Here is a 10,292-nt window from a genome sequence, read left to right as displayed (position 1 = left end):
AGCAAGGTAGATAGGCTTTCCCTAACAGATAATAAATGTAATTAAATGTTCCAACAGCTAATGTCCTGACCGACATCCAATCTAGCACCATTATTGCATTTATTTGTCAAATCTTTAGTTCCCTTTATTGGGGAAGAAAAATAGATGGGTTCATGGAATAGACTAAGAAGTCAGGAACAGATCCAAATGTATGTGAGAATTTATTATTGATTACAGAGGTAATATACAGGGTTGGCAAATGACTAATCAATACATAAGGAGGTCTATGTTAGATTTCTTTCTCCAAATGCACTGAAAACAAATCTTGACTTTCAATTATGTATATTTTTATTTTTAACTCTTTGCTTTGTAAAGATTTCACATTTGCAAAAAAGTGCAGGTATAATACAATCAATTCCATCTTATCTTTAAAAAGGATTCAGCAGTTATCAACATTTTATAATTGCTTTCTCACACATGTGCACACACACATCTGAGTGTGTGTGTGGGTGTGTGTGTGGGGTGTGTGTGTGGGGGGTGTGTATTGCCCTGTAATATTTGAAAGTAAGTTGCAGGCAATGTGTAACTCTTTATTCTTAAAATATTTGGAAGTTCTCTAATATAGCCACAGTATGATGCTCAAATTCAAAAATTTTAACGTTGACACACCTAATGCTCAGCCCCATTCAAATGTCCTGGATGGTCCTGATAATATTCTTTGTAGGCATCCCCTGACCGACATCTAGTCTAGCACCATTATTGCATTTATTTGTCAAATCTTTAGTAACCTTTATTCAGAAATAACCTCTCAGTCTTTCTTTGTCTTTCATATCACCAATTTGTTTTGAAACATAGAAACTGGTGGTTTTGAGGAATCTCCCTGCATTCACATGAGTCTGGCGTTTCCTTCGGGTTACACATGTGGGAGAAGCACAGAAGACTCACAGTGTCCTCCAGCCTCTCTTCAGGAGGCCCTGGCAGAGGCTCCTTCCTTTATTGGTGATGTTAACTTTGATCACTTGGCTAAGCAGTGTTGGATAGATTTCTCTGCTGCGAAGTTATTTGGTTTCCTTTTGTGATCAATACAAAATCTGTGGGAGAATAGTTGGAGGCTTTGTGAATATTCATCATCGATTTTTTTTTGCCTAAACTTTTACTAAGATTGTTTGAAGGGGATAGTTTTCTAACTTTATCATTCCTTCTAAGTTATGAGCTGCACTTTATTATAAGAGCGTCCCTACTCCCTCATTTGTGTGTGTGTGTGTGTGTGTGTGTGTGTGTGTGTGTGTGTGTGTTGGATTTGTGGATTCTTATGTCACTCAGTGGGCCATTACCCATTACTGTCTTTTTTCAGTTTGATGCTCAAATTGTCCCCAATTTGGAGAGTGGATCCTGTGCCTATTTGACCTGTTCTCCTCTTCCTCAGCACTTATGTACTTTCTGGCATTACAAGATGTTCCAGGATTGTTTTATGCTTTCCATGCCCCAGATTTGATATTAATCATTTCTCCAAGGAACTCTGATACCTTCGATTAGGAAACAGTATTGTGAAATAAAGATCTGAACATAATGACACAGAAAAAAATTACATTGCAAAAGGACCAGAGATGTATAGTTATTTACCTTTGGGTGGTAAAGGACTTTAATATACTATCAAATGCAAAATCCATAGATTTAACTATATACACGTTTAAGAATTTCTTTTTTAAAAAATTTGTTCTTTTTAGTTATATATGATAGTAGGATATATTTTGGCAAATTATACATACATAGAGTATAACTTATTCTAATTAGGATCCTATTCTTGTGGTTGTATGGGATATGGAGTTACCCTGGTCATGTATTCAAATACAAGGCTAGGAAAGTAATGTCTGAATAATTCTACTGTCCTTCCTGTTCCCTTCCCCCTCCCTTCCCTTCATTCCCCTTTGTCTAATCCAACAGACTTCTATTCTTCTCCCTACTCACCTTTTGTGATTAAGCATCTGCATATCAGAGAAGAATGTTCAGCCTTTGTTTTTTGGGGGTTGATTTATTTCACTTAGCATGATAGTCTCTAGTTCCATCCATTTACTGGCAAATGCCATAATTTCATTCTTCTTTATGGATGAATAATATTCCATTGTGCATGTGTACCACATTTTCTTTATCCATTCATCTGTTGAAGGAAACCTAGGTTGTTTCCATAGTTTAACTGTTGGGAGTTGAGCTGCTATAAACATTGATGTGCTGTGTTACGGTAGTATGCTGATGTTAAGTCCTTTGGGTGGATACCAAGGAGTGGGATAACTGGGTCAAATTGTGGTTCCATTCCAAGTTTTCTAAGGAATCTCCATCCTGTTTTCTAGAGTGGTTGCACCAATTTGCAGTCCCATCAATAAGAATTTTTTTTTTTTTTTTTTAGGAATTAATTATAAACAAAATGTTGAGAGGGTCCAGGACTCATTCTTGGATTTTCCCCCCTTCTCTGTCCCTTCTCCTTTGGCAATCTCATCCAATATTATGGCTTGAAGGACCACTGATGTTCTGGGGGTGAATGCATTTCCATTTCCAGCCTGGACCTCTCTTGTGGACTCCAAATGCACGTGTTCAGCAGCCCTCTTAATAGCTCCACTCCCATGTGCACTGTGCATCTCAAACATCTCGTGTCTGTTCTCAAAAGGGCACTCAGGGCAAGCAGACCACCTCGTTCCTCCACCAGAGTCCCTCCTGGCTCACAGACTTCTTGGAGAAGCCTAGATCCTTACAACAGCTTCCATGGCCTGACATCATTGGCTCCCAACCCTGGCTGCTCAACAGAATCATCTGGAAACTTTGAGAAGTAGAGATGCTTAGATGGAGGGCAATTTGATGAGAATCTCTAGGGTTGGGGCCTGGCATTGGGAGTGCTAAGCAAGCCCCCAGGGGTCCCAGTGCCCAGGCAGGGTGCAGCACGCCTGTCCTACATGATCTGCATGCCCCTTGGCCTCTCCGTCCTCATCTCCCACAGTCCTCTCCTTTCTTCCCTGCTTGCTGCGTTCCAACCATGGCAGCCTCTCAGCTGTTCCTCCAGAGCACCAGGAATGTCCCTGACCTGGGGTCTTTGCACAGAGCTTTCCCTCTGATGACCAAATGACTTGGCTTCCTTGTTTTCTTCAAGTTTGCTCCCATGAGGCCTCTCCCATTTGAAGTTAGAATTCCTGTCTCCCTACTAGCACTTGTCTCTCTTCCCTGCTATATTTTTTCCCATAGTACCTCAATAATCTCATATTGATTTATTGATTGATGATTGATTGTGTCTCATCCAGGGCAGGAGTTGGCCAAATCCAGCCCGGGATCGGTTTGGCGGCTGGAGAGCGCTGCACAGGTCAGGACCAGGAGCTGGGGTCAAAACATGCTCTTGCCACTTGCTCCTTGGCTTCCGGGGTCTGCTTCCCCTACTGTGCCTCCAGCTCCTTGGGACCCCTGGTTGCTACCTATGTGCTGTTGGCAACTTCCAGGCACCAGGTGGTGGAGTCTCAGCCCAGGAGTCAGTGACTCAGACGTTCACCTCCCTTCTAACCAGCTGCCCACGTTGAGGTGGCCAGGTTCCATGGAGGAACAAAGTGTGTCAGGTCTTGGTTGTCACTGGGGCCAGAAACTGAAACTGCAGCTGTCCCCAAGTCTTGCCTGTCACCCTTTCTTATCAGGATGGTTGTTCCTCTTCCAAGAGGGTCTGCAGGAGACAGGTCCAGCTCAGACTGTGCCTCACCCTGGTGTTTTATTCTCTTGTGACTCCAAATTTGCCTGTTGGCCTAAAATATTTGCTATCTGGTCTTTTTACCAAAAAATGTTTCTGGATTTTCTTTGGTAAAAAGAGCATAAACTTCATAAAATTTTTAAAATCTTACTTTGTTCCCCAATAATTTTTTCTGTATCTAATAAGAGGAGCTGGCATACAGTAGGTGTTCAATAGTTGTATAGTAGATGAATACAAAACAAATGATACAAAGAAGAAAAGCAAGGGGGGATGGGAACAGGCAAGATATTGGAATGAATCTGACACAACTCTCCTATGTACATGTACCACAGTGAATCTCCACATAGAGTACAACCACGAGATTAGAGTCCTAATTAGAATAAGATCTACTCCATGTTTGTGTAAATATGTCAAAATATGCTCTATTATCATGTCTATCTAAAAATAACAAATAAAATTTACAATAATGATAAATCAAAAAATATTGGTATCACATATAATAAAAATCTTTAATATATACAGCCATTATACATCATTGAGAAAAGTAAAAATATGAACTTGCTAGGAGAAAATCAGGTCAAGACATAAAGATAATGATTCACAAAAATAGAAATATAGTGGTCCATAAATGAATGAAAACGTTAATACCAATTGTATAACTCTAAAGTAAAAATAGGTAAGTTTTACTTATTAAGTTGGTAAAGACTAAAATGAGGAGAAATACCTGGTCCTTGGGGGCTGTCTGAGATGGAGTCTCGTAAGCCACTGGTAAGTGTATCAGACTCTGTTGGGGTGAGTGTAAATCTCACAATTTTGGGTGGTGCTTTTATCTTTTGTTAGGTATGGATATCTGAATTTGCTACACAGACTGTATATTACTTCTTAAATAATCAAGTGGAGGTATCGGAATAACTGAATACTTAGAAAGAATAAATCCCAACCCTCACCTTTCATCATACACAGAAATTAACACTAAATGGGTCACAGACCTAAACATAAGATGTAAAATGATAAGTTGCTGGATAAAAACCAGGAGGAAATCTCTGTGACACTGGCCAGCCTGCAGATTTCTAAAAATGGACACAACAAACTTATGACATTGACTTAAAAGTTTTGTTTTGTTTTGTTTTCAGTCCCTGGGAAAGAGAGATAAGAGAAAACATATTTACTAAACATATATCTGACCTTAAGCACTTGAATCCAGGACAGTTAAAGAATTCTTTTTTAAAAACAGTTTTTAGTTATCAATAGCCCTTTATTTAAGTTATTTATTTATACGTGGTTCTGAGAATCAAACCCAGTGCCTCACACATGCTAGGCAAGCATTCTACTACTGAGCCACAACCCAGCCCAGTTAAAGAACTCTTATAAGCCAATATAATAAGACAGATAACCTAGTTTTTAAAATGAGCAAAATATTTGAAGAGACAATTCTCCAAAGAAAACATATGAATGGACAATAAACACATGAAAAGATGCTTGACCTCATTATTTTTCAGTGAAACAGATTAAAATCACAATGAGATGCCACTCTATATTTGCTAGAATTAAATTTAAAAGATTGACAATACCTAGCATTGTTGAGGGCACCAACCAGCAAGCTGACACATTACTTGGGGACATCAGATAGGACACCTCCTTTGGAAAATAGTACAGTTCAAACTTAACATATAGCCTGGCAATCTCTCTCTTAGAGGGATTTGATGGCAAATTGTCTTAGAATGCACGGAACAGCCAGACTCTCACCCCTCAACCATCCCAGATGTTGATAGTACAGAGGTTGTGAAACCCTGGCTTGGACTAATCAGGATTCCTCTTAGAGGTGAAAGGAGGTCAGGACCATTCAGACAGCTTGGCTGCTAGGCAAGGGGACATGGATACTCAATACTGTATTCCCAGTGTTATTTACCCAAGGGGAAAAAGTACCCGACCATTCAGATTTTTGAAGGTGAAAGTTCACAGCAACGTTTTTCCATCAATGACCCAAACTGGAAATGGCCCAAGTGTTCATCACAGGCAAAAGGGTAAGCTAACTAGAATTTCCATGTAGCATTACTCCACAATAAAAAAGGAACAAACCATTGATACACATAACAATATGCATGAATCTCAAAAGCATTCTGCTCAGTGGAAGAAAGGAAACACAAAAGCCTACATGCTATAAGATCCTATCATATGAAATTCTAGAAAAAGCAAAATTACAGTCACAGAAAGTAGGTCAGTGGTTGCCTGGGGCTGGGGGCAGCTGGAAGAGGGGATTGGTGTGAAGAAACCCAGTGAAACTTTCCAAGGAGATGGAAATGCTTTATATCTTGATGGTGATAGTGTTTTCGTGACTGTGTGATTCCTGAGTCACACTCTTCAAACTGTAATGGATGAATTTCATTGTCTATAATTAAGCCCAATAAGGCTTGTTTTTAAAAATGGAGAGGGAAAAGGATAAAATAATGGGAAGCATATTCAAAGAAGAGAGAACTGAAAAAAATGTCCTGTCTATCCTCCAGGTTCAAGATGGGAGGGAACCCCTAGAACTTGAGGACCTAGTGTCCTCTGGACAAAGAGCACAGGGCTTCTGGTTAAGAAGTGGTTTGGGAAGGATGCCTTAACTGTAGCTGTCAGCAATCCCAGCCCAGTCCTCCAGGGCCCCAATGAATCTTAAGGGAAAGGACTGGCCTCAAACTTCCTGCCTTGTAAGATGATTAAGAAACAGAAAGAAACCACCAAGAGAAGTGCATATGGGTAAGAGAGTCACTTCAGGAAACAGAAGAGCATTTCAGAAAAATACCCTGTTATCATTTCAAAGGAATGGATGAGAACGTGAATTCTTAAGAGGGAAAAGGAATTAAGATGATTAAGAGGTGAGCTGAGAATCTAGGGATATGTAGGGATAACAAATGTGTTAGAAAGGTGAAAACCTTAATGGCGGTCACAAGAATGGAATAGGTTTCTGAAAGTGAAGTAGACACACAGTAGACAAGCCAGAGAAAAACCCCGATGAAATGGAAAAGAATGAAGATATTAAAAAAAAAAAACACAGGTAGATGTTAAAGACAGATAAAAGAAGTCTAGAATACACTCCATTGTTGTTCTTAAGTAGAAATAGAATAAATGGATTAGAAACAAATTCTAAAACAAAATTAAAAAAAAAAAGAAAGCTGTTCTATAAAAGGAGACCTGGATGTACAACTTGAAAGGGTGCATTATGTTCCAGAAAGAACACAACCCTGTGGAGTAATTAAGTATTAAAGCTAAAGAATTGTATGGCCATTCAGATAAAAAACAAAACAAAACAAATAAGTCATGCACAGGGAGAAAACAGTATCAACTGGCCTCAGGCACATCCCCAGGGACATTTAACAGCAACAACAACAACATGGGAGGTATTGCCTGCAGAGGTCTGAGAGAAGTGTGACCCAACAAGTTTTCACTGGGCCAAATTGTCACTCAAGTCTAAAGGCCACAGTCAGCCACAAACATGAAAACATGCTGGTACTGCTGCGCCCATGAACATTTCTTGAAAAACTACCTGGTGGTGGAAGCCAGTTAATCAAGAGATGACTATAAATAAAGCACTCTGGAATGGAGAAGCCATTGTACTCAAGGGGTGGTAATGAACCTTGAATAAATTTACACAAAGAACCCTTATGTTTATGTTATAATGTTGACAATGTGAAAGGCCTTGTTGTTGCCAGCCACTGAGATTTTAGGATTGCTTGTTACTGCAGCCTACACTAACACAAGCTGATTGATGTATTAATATTAGCCTAAAAAAAAACAAACAAAAAACCCCCGGAGTCTATCTGAGTGAGGGATTGGGGGGGTCCTCGTGGGAAAGAATAAGTTCTAAGATGGGAATGATCCATGTGTGACCTGGTTGCCTTGGAGACTTAAAGGAGTCTAATAGAGGGTGTGTCTTTTACTTAAATATGTCCTTGGCCACTTTCCAAGGATGCATATCTTATCTTTGGGAGAGAGACAGTGATGCAATGCAAGTAAAACAAAAATATGTTTCACTGAAAGTCTGAATAATACTGTAGCCAGAACAATGAGTGTTGATCTCCTCCCCCAGAGACTAACATGCAGCTGGAGAGAGGATCTGTCTCACTTGCCCTGGACCCTCTGATGGCTTTGCATTTTGAGAGTTACAGCATGTTGGTGGCAGTGCTTACTGCCAAGTGCTGCAGGCAGATGCCACCCTTGGGGTGATCAGAATCCAGTGGGAAATGGCAGTAGTGCCTAATGGTTGTGGAGTCTTGTCAGGTTGTAGATCTGGACCAAACAATGTAGCATGATGGTTTTGGTTGCAATGAACAAGACTATAAACAATATAAACAATGCAGAGAACTTACAGAAATGTCCAGCAATGCCATGAGCTTACAGTGGTTTGATCTAGAAGTCCAAGGAGGTCACTCAGGACTTGATTTCTTATCATCTCTCTGTTTTGTGCCCATGATGTCAGCCTTATCCTACAGCTGGATCCCCTGGTGCAAGATGGCCACTTCCGGTGTCCAGCTGATAGATGTGTTGAGCAGGTGGGAAAGCAAAACCACTGAATGCTGAACACAACTGTGGAACTTTATTCAAATTTGACCATTTGGGTCATATATTCCAAACTGAGCCAATATCTATGGAAGGGAATGACCTTAGAAAACTGGCTTGGATGGGTGGTGCTCCATTAGGGGTAATTTTGCACCCCAGTGGACATTTGACAATGCTGGAGACATTTTGTTAAATGGGATGCATATGTGTGACCGGTTTCCAGTGGGTAAAGGCCACTGATGGCAAATCATCTTAGAACTCATGGAACAGGGAAAACCTCACCCTCAACCATCTGGGAATGTTGATAGTGCAGAGGCTGGGAAACCCTGGCTTGGATGAATCAGGGTGCCTCTTAGAGGTGAAAGGAGGTCAGGACCATTCAGACAGCTTGGCTGCTAGGCACGGGGACATGGATATTCAACACTGTATCCCCAGGTGTCTGGCAGACCACTAGGTGGCAACTGGACTTGTATGTAAACGTAGAAGAACCACTGTTGGGGACTCCTGGAAATACATGGAGTGGAGATTGTGAGATGCCACATTTTTGCATGACTTGGACCAGAGAAGTCTAAGTTAGATAACTAAGGGAGTGAGCTCCTTTCTTCCCAGGGGCTGGTGAGGCCTTGGCCAACCCAGGTTACCCAATTGTAGGATTCTGGTCTTATTACCTGGAGGCTTGGAGCACCATTACCTGCTTAAGGAGTTAAAGGAGACTTGGGTGGATTGACTAGGGATGAGACCTGGTGCAGGAGGGAGCTCCAGAGGTGAGCAGCTTCCATCATGAGGTCTGCGGGTCTGGCCAGTGAGGAGCTCGCCTCGCAAAGGTGATGAGGATATCTCAAAAGGGGGATAACGTCATCAGATTTGTATTTTATAAAAGCACTCTTGTGTGGAGAATGAATTAGAGTGAGGGTGGAGATGAAGGTGAGTTGGTCAACAAGACCACACAGAGGGAGGAAAGAAGATACTGCATCCAAGAAAGAGCTGGAAAAAAAGCAGTTTGAGAGTTCCTCAGCAGAATGCAGTTATAGGATGTGAAGATGGGTTGAATGGGCAAGGTCAAGGAAAGGGAGGAGTCAAGAGTATCACTTTTCCAACCAAAGCCTGGAACTAGGAGCAGAGGTGAGCACCCGGGCAGGAGGGGCAAGGCTGCTAGTGCATGGGGGGACACAACGGGCTGGGTTATTTTTTTTGGGGGGGTACAAGAGATTGAACCCAGAGACACTCAACCACTGAACCACACTCCCAGCCCTTTTTTGTATTTTATTTAGAAACAGGGTCTTGCTGAGTTGCTTAGGGCCTTGCTAAATTGCTGAAGCTAGCTTTGAATTCATGATCCTCCTGCCTCAGCCTCCTGAGCTGCTGGGATTACAGGCATGTGCCACCATACCCAGCCATGCTGCTGGTTCAAAGGCACTTGAGGGATTTGGGACTGGAGCTCTAGAGGGTCGTGAACTAGTCAATGGAGTTGAATCCCTGGGGGGGGGTTACAATAAAGGACACTCAGGAGAAAGTGCTGGGAGTGCTGATCTCTCAAGCATGGGGAAAGGTTGGGAGGGGAGGTTGTTGAGGCAGTAATTTGGACTCCTCCATGGAGGAGGAGCCTGGGATGGGTTGAAATGGTAACAGGAGGAAGAAGGGAAGACTGGTCAGATCAGAGATCCAGAGATCTGAAAGTTACGTCCATTAAATTTAAAGAACAAATTATTAGAAAAGCTAACAGACAGTAAGCTGGACAGTTAATACAGAATTTTTGCTGAGTGAAGATAAAAAGGAATGTGACTATAAACTTTCAAAAACAAAATGCTTTTAAACCTGAATTTTTGGCCTTTGCTTAGCAAGGCTGATATTTTCTTATTATGAAAGCAGTACATGCTACTTACAATTTGATTATTGACAGCAGGATAGAATTATACCACGTTATATTGGATACAGTTTATTGATATATTAACCAAATACACATTGAATATGTGTGAAATCATTTTATAATTTAACCTTTTCCCTATTGGTGAAAATATTTTTGTTTTCATGAAGAGGGAGAGATATTGGAGGGAGA

This window comes from Callospermophilus lateralis, chromosome 14, assembly GCF_048772815.1.
Source record: "Callospermophilus lateralis isolate mCalLat2 chromosome 14, mCalLat2.hap1, whole genome shotgun sequence".
NCBI classification, from domain to species: domain Eukaryota; kingdom Metazoa; phylum Chordata; class Mammalia; order Rodentia; family Sciuridae; genus Callospermophilus; species Callospermophilus lateralis.
Note: the sequence above shows the minus strand (reverse complement) of the source record.